The following is a 9,923-nucleotide window of genomic DNA, read 5'->3' as shown; positions in this document are numbered from 1 at the left end:
TGTGTTTTCTGCATTGTCCCATAACTTTGAAGGAAAGCTTCAGAACATGGAAGTTTCACCTCCCACTATAGCATAAAGGGTCTTTCTAGTAGTTGCACATCAAATATAAGCTGTCTGAAATGTTTTTCCAAAGTTATCAACATTTTTATGTTTGGCGTTCCGGAATCGACCTTATCTCAGGCTGAAGACGCGTTTTACGCATTGTGCCATAACTTTGCAGGGAAGTTCCAGAAAATGAAATTTTCACCTCCCACTATAGCAGAAAGGGTTTTTCTAGTAGTTGCACATCAAATCTAAGCTGTCTGAAGTGTTTTTCGAAAGTTATCAACATTTTTATGTTTGGTGTTCCGGAATCGACCTTATCTCAGGCTGAAAACGCGTTTTACGCATTGTCCCATAACTTTCCAGGGAAGCTTCAGAACATGAAATTTTTACCTCCCACTATGTCAGAAAGACTCTTTCTAGTAGTTGCACATCAAATCTAAGCTGTCTGAAGTGTTGTTCCAAAGTTATCAACATTTTTACGTTTGGAGTTCCGGAACCCTCCCCCTGGAACTGCAACCTTATCGTGGTGGGGGAGTTTGTGTACCTTGAATGATCCTAGGAGCTATGTTGTCGGGGGCGTTATGCTCCTGGTAGGGTCTCCCATGGCAAACAGGTCCTAGGTGACGGGTCAGACTAAGAGCAGTTCAGAAGCCCCGATGACAAAACCAAAAACATCGAGGACCGTGACGTCGCCCGGCATGGCGCAGCCGGGGCCCCACCCTGGAGCCAGGCCTGGGGTTGGGGCTCGAATGCGAGCGCCTGGTGGCCGTGCCTCTGCCCATGGGGCCCGGCCGGGCCAAGCCCGAACGAATGACATGGGCCGTCCCTCCTGCGGACCCACCACCCACAGAGGGAGTCATAGGGGTCGGGTGCATAGAGAACTAGGTAGCAGTCGAGGCCGGGGGGCCCGACGACCTGGTTCGTGTGGGCATTCTCTGGCTCTTGGGACATGGAATGTCACTTCGCTGGGGGGGAAAGAGCCTGAGCTTGTGCAGGAGGTTGAGAGGTACCGGCTAGATATAGTCGGGCTCTCCTCCACGCACAGCCTGGGCTCTGGAACCCAACTCCTTGAGAAAGGCTGGACCCTCTACTTTTCTGGAGTTGTCCGCGGGGAGAGGCGGCGGGCTGGCGTAGGCTTGCTCATAGCCCCGCAGCTCTGCAGCTTCGTGTTGGGGTTTACCCCGGTGAACGAGAGGGTCGCGTCCCTACGCCTACGGGTTGGGGACAGGTGTCTCACAGCGGTTGCGGCTTACGGGCCGAACAGCAGTGTAGACTACCCGGCTTTCTTGGAGTCAGTGGGAGGGGTACTCGACAGTGCCCCAACCGGGGACTCCATTGTTCTACTGGGAGACTTCAACGCCCACGTGGGCAATGACAGCAAGACCTGGAGGGGCGTGATTGGGAAGAACGGCCTACCCGATCTGAACCTGAGCGGTGTTCTATTACTGGACTTCTGTGCCACCCACAGTTTGTCCATAACGAACACCATGTTTGAGCACAAGGGTGTCCATAAGTGCTCATGGCACCAGGACACCCTTGGCCGGAGGTCTATGATAGACTTTGTGATCGTGTCATCTGACCTTCGGCCACGTGTCTCGGACACTCGGGTGAAGAGAGGGGCAGAGCTGTCAACCGATCACCACCTGGTGGTGACTGCGATCCGCTGGCAGGGGAGGAAGCCGGTCAGACCGGGCAGGCCCAAACGTATTGTGAGGGTCTGCTGGGAACGCCTGGCGGAACCCACTGTCAGTGGGGTCTTTAACTCCCACCTTCGGGAGAGTTTCTCCCAGATCCCGAGGGAGGTAGGTGACATGGAGTCTGAGTGGTCCATGTTCTCCTCCTCCATTGTCAGTGCGGCTGCACGCAGTTGTGGTCGCTAGGTCTCCAGTGCCTGTCGCGGCGGCAATCCCCGAACCCGGTGGTGGACAACGAAAGTAAGGGATGCCGTCAGGCTGAAGAAGGAGTCCTATCGGGTCTTGATGGCCTGTGGGACTCCTGAGGCAGCTGACGTGTACCGGCAGGCCAGGCGTGCCGCTTCCCGTGCAGTCTTGGAGGCAAAAACTTGGGTCTGGGAGGAGTTCGGAGAGGCCATGGAGGAGGACTATTGGTCGGCCTCGAAGAAATTCTGGCAAACCGTCCGTCGCCTCAGAAGGGGGAAGCAGTGCCTCACCAGTGCTGTTTACAGCGAGGGTGGGAGACTGCTGACCTCGACTGGTGATGTTGTCGGGCGGTGGAAAGAATACTTCGAGGGTCTCCTCAATCCCGTCGTCACGTCTTCCACTCAGGAAGCGGGGACTGAGGACTCGGATGGCTCTCTCATCACCCGGGCCGAAGTCACCGAGGTTGTTCGTAAGCTCCTCGGTGGTAGGGCCCCGGGAGTGGATGAGATCCGTCCGGAGTATCTGAAATCCCTGGATGTTGTAGGGCTGTCGTGGCTGACACGTCTCTGCAACATCGCGTGGCAGTCGAGGACAGTGCCTCTGGATTGGCAGACCGGGGTGGTGGTCCCCCTGTTTAAGAAAGGGGACCGGAGGGTGTGTTCCAACTATAGGGGGATCACACTCCTCAGCCTCCCTGGAAAGGTCTATTCCAGGGTACTAGAGAGGAGACTTCGGCCAATAGTCGAACCTCGGATCCAGGAGGAACAGTGTGGTTTTCGTCCCGGTCGTGGAACACTGGACCAGCTCTATACCCTCCACCGGGTGCTCGAGGGTTCATGGGAGTTCGCCCAACCAGTCCACATGTGCTTTGTGGATTTGGAGAAGGCGTTCGACCGTGTCCCTCGCGATGTCCTGTGGGGGGTGCTCCGGGAATATGGGGTGCGGGACCCTCTGCTTGGGGCTGTCCGCTCCTTGTATGACCGGAGCAGGAGCATGGTTCGCATTGCCGGCAGGAAATCAGACCTGTTCCCGGTGCATGTTGGTCTCCGCCAGGGCTGCCCTTTGTCACCGGTTCTGTTCATCACTTTTATGGACAGAATTTCTAGGCGTAGCCAGGGGGCGGAGGGGATCCGGTTCGGGAACCACAGAATTTCATCTCTGCTATTTGCGGACGATGTTGTTCTGCTGGCCTCATCGGACCGGGACCTTCAGCATGCGCTGGGTCGGTTTGCAGCCGAGTGTGAAGCGGCCGGGATGAGGATCAGCACCTCCAAGTCTGAGGCCATGGTTCTCGGCCGGAACACGGTGGTTTGCTCTCTCCAGGTTGGTGGAGAGTTCTTGCCTCAAGTGGCGGAGTTTAAGTATCTCGGGGTCTTGTTCTCGAGTGAGTGAAAAAGGGAGCGTGAGATTGATAGACGGGTTGGTGCAGCGGCGGCAGTGATGCGGTCGCTGTATCGGACCGTCGTGGTGAAGAGAGAGCTGAGTCACAAGACGAAGCTCTCGATTTACCGATCGATCTACGTTCCCACCCTCACCTATGGTCACGAGCTTTGGGTAGTGACCAAAAGGATGAGATCGCGGATACAAGCGGCTGAGATGAGTTTCCTCCGCAGGGTGGCTGGGCGCACCCTTAGAGATAGGGTGAGGAGTTCGGTCATCCGGGAGGAGCTCGGGGTGGAGCCGCTGCTCCTCCACATCGAGAGGAACCAGCTGAGGTGGCTCGGGAATCTGATCCGGATGCCCCCTGGACGCCTCCCTGGGGAGGTGTTCCGGGCATGTCCTACCGGGAGGAGACCCCGGGGAAGACCCAGGACTCGCTGGAGAGATTATGTCTCCGGTCTGGCCTGGAAACGCCTCGGGATCCCCCGGGAAGAGCTAGAGGAGGTTTGTGCGGACCGGGAAGTTTGGGCTTCCTTGCTCCGAATGCTGCCTCCGCGACCCGACCCCGGATAAGCGGCAGAAGAAGGTGAAGGTGGTGAAGGTGAGTTCCGGAACCCACCTTATCTCAGGCTGAAAACGCAATTTGTGCATTGAGCCATTAATTCACAGGGAAGATTCAGAAAATGAAATTTTCACCTCCCACTATAGCAGAATGGGTCTTTCTAGTAGTTGCACATCAAATCTAAGCTGTCTGAAGTGTTTTTCCAAAGTTATCAACATTTTTAAGTTTGGCGTTTCGGAACCCACCTTATCTCAGGCTGAAAACGCGTTTTCTGCATTGTGCTATAACTTCTCAGGGAAGCTTCAGAACATGAAATGTTCACCTCCCACTATTGCTGAAAGGGTCTTTCTAGTAGTTGCACATCAAATCTAAGCAGTCTAAAGTGTTTTTCCAAAGTTATCAACATTTTTATGCTTGGCGTTCTGGAATCGACCTTATCTCAGGCTGAAAACGTGTTTTACGCATTGTGCCATAACTTTACAGGGAAGCTTCAGAAAATGAAATTTTCACCTCCCACTATAGCAGAATGGGTCTTTCTAGTAGTTGCACATCAAATCTAAGCCGTCTGAAGTGTTTTTCCAAAGTTATCAACATTTTTATGTTCGGCGTTCCGGAACCCACCTTATCTCAGGCTGAAAACGCGTTTTCTGTATTGCGCCATAACTTTGCAGGGAAGCTTCAGAACATGAAATTTTAACCTCCCACTATTGCAGAAAGTGTCTTTCTAGTAGTTGCACATCAAATCTAAGCTGTCTGATGAGTTTTTCCAAAGTTATCAACATTTTTATGTTTGGCGTTCCGGAATCTACCTTATCTCAGGCTGAAAACGCTTTTTACGCTTTGTGCCATAACTTTGCAGGGAAGCTTCAGAAAATGAAATTTTCACCCCCCACTATAGCAGAAAGGGTTTTTCTAGAAGTTGCACATCAAATCTAAGCTGTCTGAAGTGTTTTTCCAAAATTATCAACATTTTTATGTTTGGCGTTCCGGAATCGACCTTATCTCAGGCTGAAAACGCGTTTTACGCATTGTGCCATAACTTTGCAGGGAAGGTTCAGAAAATGAAATTTTCACCTCCCACTATAGCAGAAAGGGTATTTCTAGTAGTTGCACATTAAATCTAAGCTATCTGAAGTGTTGTTCCAAAGTTATCAACATTTTTACGTTTGGCCTTTCGGAAACCACCTTGTCTCAGGCTGAAAACGCGTTTTCTGCATTGTGCCATAACTTTGCAGGGAAGCTTCCGAACTTGAAATTTTCACCTCCCACTATACCAGAAAGGGTCTTTCTAATAGTTGCACCTCAAATCTAAGCTGTCTGATGTGTTTTTCGAAAGTTTTCAACATTTTTATGTTTGGTGTTCCTGAATCGACCTTATCTCAGGCTGAAAACGCGTTTCCTGCATTGTGCCATAACTTTGCAAGGAATCTTCAGAACATGAAATTTTCACCTCCCACTACAGCAGAAAGGGTCTTTCTAGTAGTTGCACATCAAATCTAAGCTGTCTGAAATGTTTTTCCAAATTTATCAACATTTTTACGTTTGGCGTTCCAGAATCGACCTTATCTCAGGCTGAAAACGCGTTGTCTGCATTGTGCCATAACTTTGCATGGAAGCTTCAGAACATGAAATTTTCACGTCCCACTATAGCAGAAATGGTCTTTCTAGTAGTTGCACATCAAATCTAAGCTGTCTGAAGTGTTGTTCCAAAGTTATCAACATTTTCACGTTTGGCGTTTCGGAAACCACCTTATCTCAGGCTGAAAACGCGTTTTCGGCATTGTGCCATAACTTTGCTGGGAAGCTTCAGAACATGAAATTTTCACGTCCCACTATAGCAGAAAGGGTCTTTCTAGTATTTGCACATCAGATCTAAGCTGTCTGAAGTGTTTTTCGAAAGTTATCAACATTTTTATGTTTGGCGTTCCGGAATCGACCTTATCTCAGGATGAAAAATCGTTTTCTGCATTGTCCGATAACTTTGCAGGGAAGCTTCAGAACATGAAATTTTCACATCCCACTACAGCAGAAAGGGTCTTTCTAGTATTTGCACATCAAATCTAAGCTGTCTGAAGTGTTTTTCGAAAGATATCAACATTTTTATGTTTGGCGTTCCGGAACCCACGTTATCACAAGCTGAAAACGCGTTTTCTGCATTGTGCCATAACTTTGCAGGGAAGCTTCAGAACATGAAAATTTCAGGTCCCACTATAGCAGAATGGGTCTTTCTAGTAGATGCACATCAAATCTAAGCTGTCTGAAGTGTTTTTCGAAAGTTATCAACATTTTTATGTTTGGCGTCCCGGAATCGACCTTATCTCAGACTGAAAATGCGTTTTCGGCATTGTGCCATAACTTTGCATGGAAGCTTTCGAACATGAAATTTTAACCTCCCACTATAGCAGAAAGGGTCTTTCTAGTATTTGAACATCAAATCTAAGCTGTCTAAAATGTTATTCGAAAGTTATCAACATTTTTATGTTTGGCGTTCTGGAACCCACCTTATCACAAGCTGAACACGCGTTTTCTGCATTGTGCCATAACTTTGCAGGGAAGCTTCAGCACATGAAATTTTCACGTCCCACTATACCAGAAAGGGTCTTTCTAGTAGTTGCACATCAAATATAAGCTGTCTGAAGTGTTTTTCGAAAGTTATGAACATTTTTATGTTTCGCGTTCCGTAATCGACCTTATCTGAGGATGAAAAATCGTTTTCTGCATTGTCCCATAACTTTCCATGGGAAGCTTCAGAACATGAAATTTTGACCTCCCACTATAGCAGAAAGGGTCTTTCTAGTAGTTGCACATTAAATCTAAGCTGTCAGAAGTGTTGTTCCAAAGTAATCAACATTTTTACCTTTGGCGATTTGGAAACCACCTTATCTCCGGCTGAAAACGCGTTTTCTGCATTGTGCCATAACTTCTCAGGGAAGCTTCAGAACATGAAATTTTCACCTCCCACTATAGCAGAATGGGTCTTTCTAGTAGTTGCACATCAAATCTAAGCTGTCTGAAATGTTTTTTCCAAAGTTATCAACATTTTCATGTTTGGCGTTCCGGAACCATACTTATCTCAGGCTGAAAACGCGTTTTCTGCATTGTGCCATAACTTTGCAGGGAAGCTTCAGAAAAAGAAATTTTAACCACCCACTGTAGCAGAAAGGCTCTCAGGCTGAAAACACGTTTTCTACATTGTTCCTTAACTTTGCAGGGAAGCATCAGAACATAAAATTTTCAGCTCCCACTATGACAAACAGGGTCTTTCTAATAGTTGCACATCAAATCTAATCTGTCTGAAGTGTTTTTCGAAAGTTATCAACATTTTTATGTTTGGCGTTCCGGAACCCACCTTATCTCAGGCTGAAAATGTGTTTTCTGCATTGTCCCATAACTTTGAAGGAAAGCTTCAGAACATGGAAGTTTCACCTCCCACTATAGCAGAAAGGGTCTTTCTAGTAGTTGCACATCAAATCTAAGCTGTCTGAAGTGTTTTTCGAAAGTTATCAACATTTTTATGTTTGGTGTTCCGGAATCGACCTTATCTCAGGCTGAAAACGCGTTTTACACATTGTCCCATAACTTTCCAGGGAAGCTTCAGAACATGAAATTTTTACCTCCCACTATGTCAGAAAGAGTCTTTCTAGTAGTTGCACATCAAATCTAAGCTGTCTGAAGTGTTGTTCCAAAGTTATCAACATTTTTACATTTGGAGTTCCGGAACCCTCCCCCTGGAACTGCAACCTTATCGTGGTGGGGGAGTTTGTGTACCTTGAATGATCCTAGGAGCTATGTTGTCTGGGGCGTTATGCTCCTGGTAGGGTCTCCCATGGCAAACAGGTCCTAGGTGACGGGTCAGACTAAGAGCAGTTCAGAAGCCCCGATGACAAAACCAAAAACATCGAGGACCGTGACGTCGCCCGGCATGGCGCAGCCGGGGCCCCACCCTGGAGCCAGGCCTGGGGTTGGGGCTCGAATGCGAGCGCCTGGTGGCCGTGCCTCTGCCCATGGGGCCCGGCCGGGCCAAGCCCGAACGAATGACATGGGCCGTCCCTCCTGCGGACCCACCACCCACAGAGGGAGTCATAGGGGTCGGGTGCATAGAGAACTAGGTAGCAGTCGAGGCCGGGGGGCCCGACGACCTGGTTCGTGTGGGCATTCTCTGGCTCTTGGGACATGGAATGTCACTTCGCTGGGGGGGAAAGAGCCTGAGCTTGTGCAGGAGGTTGAGAGGTACCGGCTAGATATAGTCGGGCTCTCCTCCACGCACAGCCTGGGCTCTGGAACCCAACTCCTTGAGAAAGGCTGGACCCTCTACTTTTCTGGAGTTGTCCGCGGGGAGAGGCGGCGGGCTGGCGTAGGCTTGCTCATAGCCCCGCAGCTCTGCAGCTTCGTGTTGGGGTTTACCCCGGTGAACGAGAGGGTCGCGTCCCTACGCCTACGGGTTGGGGACAGGTGTCTCACAGCGGTTGCGGCTTACGGGCCGAACAGCAGTGTAGACTACCCGGCTTTCTTGGAGTCAGTGGGAGGGGTACTCGACAGTGCCCCAACCGGGGACTCCATTGTTCTACTGGGAGACTTCAACGCCCACGTGGGCAATGACAGCAAGACCTGGAGGGGCGTGATTGGGAAGAACGGCCTACCCGATCTGAACCTGAGCGGTGTTCTATTACTGGACTTCTGTGCCACCCACAGTTTGTCCATAACGAACACCATGTTTGAGCACAAGGGTGTCCATAAGTGCTCATGGCACCAGGACACCCTTGGCCGGAGGTCTATGATAGACTTTGTGATCGTGTCATCTGACCTTCGGCCACGTGTCTCGGACACTCGGGTGAAGAGAGGGGCAGAGCTGTCAACCGATCACCACCTGGTGGTGACTGCGATCCGCTGGCAGGGGAGGAAGCCGGTCAGACCGGGCAGGCCCAAACGTATTGTGAGGGTCTGCTGGGAACGCCTGGCGGAACCCACTGTCAGTGGGGTCTTTAACTCCCACCTTCGGGAGAGTTTCTCCCAGATCCCGAGGGAGGTAGGTGACATGGAGTCTGAGTGGTCCATGTTCTCCTCCTCCATTGTCAGTGCGGCTGCACGCAGTTGTGGTCGCTAGGTCTCCAGTGCCTGTCGCGGCGGCAATCCCCGAACCCGGTGGTGGACACCGAAAGTAAGGGATGCCGTCAGGCTGAAGAAGGAGTCCTATCGGGTCTTGATGGCCTGTGGGACTCCTGAGGCAGCTGACGTGTACCGGCAGGCCAGGCGTGCCGCTTCCCGTGCAGTCTTGGAGGCAAAAACTTGGGTCTGGGAGGAGTTCGGAGAGGCCATGGAGGAGGACTATTGGTCGGCCTCGAAGAAATTCTGGCAAACCGTCCGTCGCCTCAGAAGGGGGAAGCAGTGCCTCACCAGTGCTGTTTACAGCGAGGGTGGGAGACTGCTGACCTCGACTGGTGATGTTGTCGGGCGGTGGAAAGAATACTTCGAGGGTCTCCTCAATCCCGTCGTCACGTCTTCCACTCAGGAAGCGGGGACTGAGGACTCGGATGGCTCTCTCATCACCCGGGCCGAAGTCACCGAGGTTGTTCGTAAGCTCCTCGGTGGTAGGGCCCCGGGAGTGGATGAGATCCGTCCGGAGTATCTGAAATCCCTGGATGTTGTAGGGCTGTCGTGGCTGACACGTCTCTGCAACATCGCGTGGCAGTCGAGGACAGTGCCTCTGGATTGGCAGACCGGGGTGGTGGTCCCCCTGTTTAAGAAAGGGGACCGGAGGGTGTGTTCCAACTATAGGGGGATCACACTCCTCAGCCTCCCTGGAAAGGTCTATTCCAGGGTACTAGAGAGGAGACTTCGGCCAATAGTCGAACCTCGGATCCAGGAGGAACAGTGTGGTTTTCGTCCCGGTCGTGGAACACTGGACCAGCTCTATACCCTCCACCGGGTGCTCGAGGGTTCATGGGAGTTCGCCCAACCAGTCCACATGTGCTTTGTGGATTTGGAGAAGGCGTTCGACCGTGTCCCTCGCGATGTCCTGTGGGGGGTGCTCCGGGAATATGGGGTGCGGGACCCTC

This window comes from Synchiropus splendidus, chromosome 5 (assembly GCF_027744825.2).
Source record: "Synchiropus splendidus isolate RoL2022-P1 chromosome 5, RoL_Sspl_1.0, whole genome shotgun sequence".
Lineage (NCBI taxonomy): Eukaryota > Metazoa > Chordata > Actinopteri > Syngnathiformes > Callionymidae > Synchiropus > Synchiropus splendidus.
Note: the sequence above shows the minus strand (reverse complement) of the source record.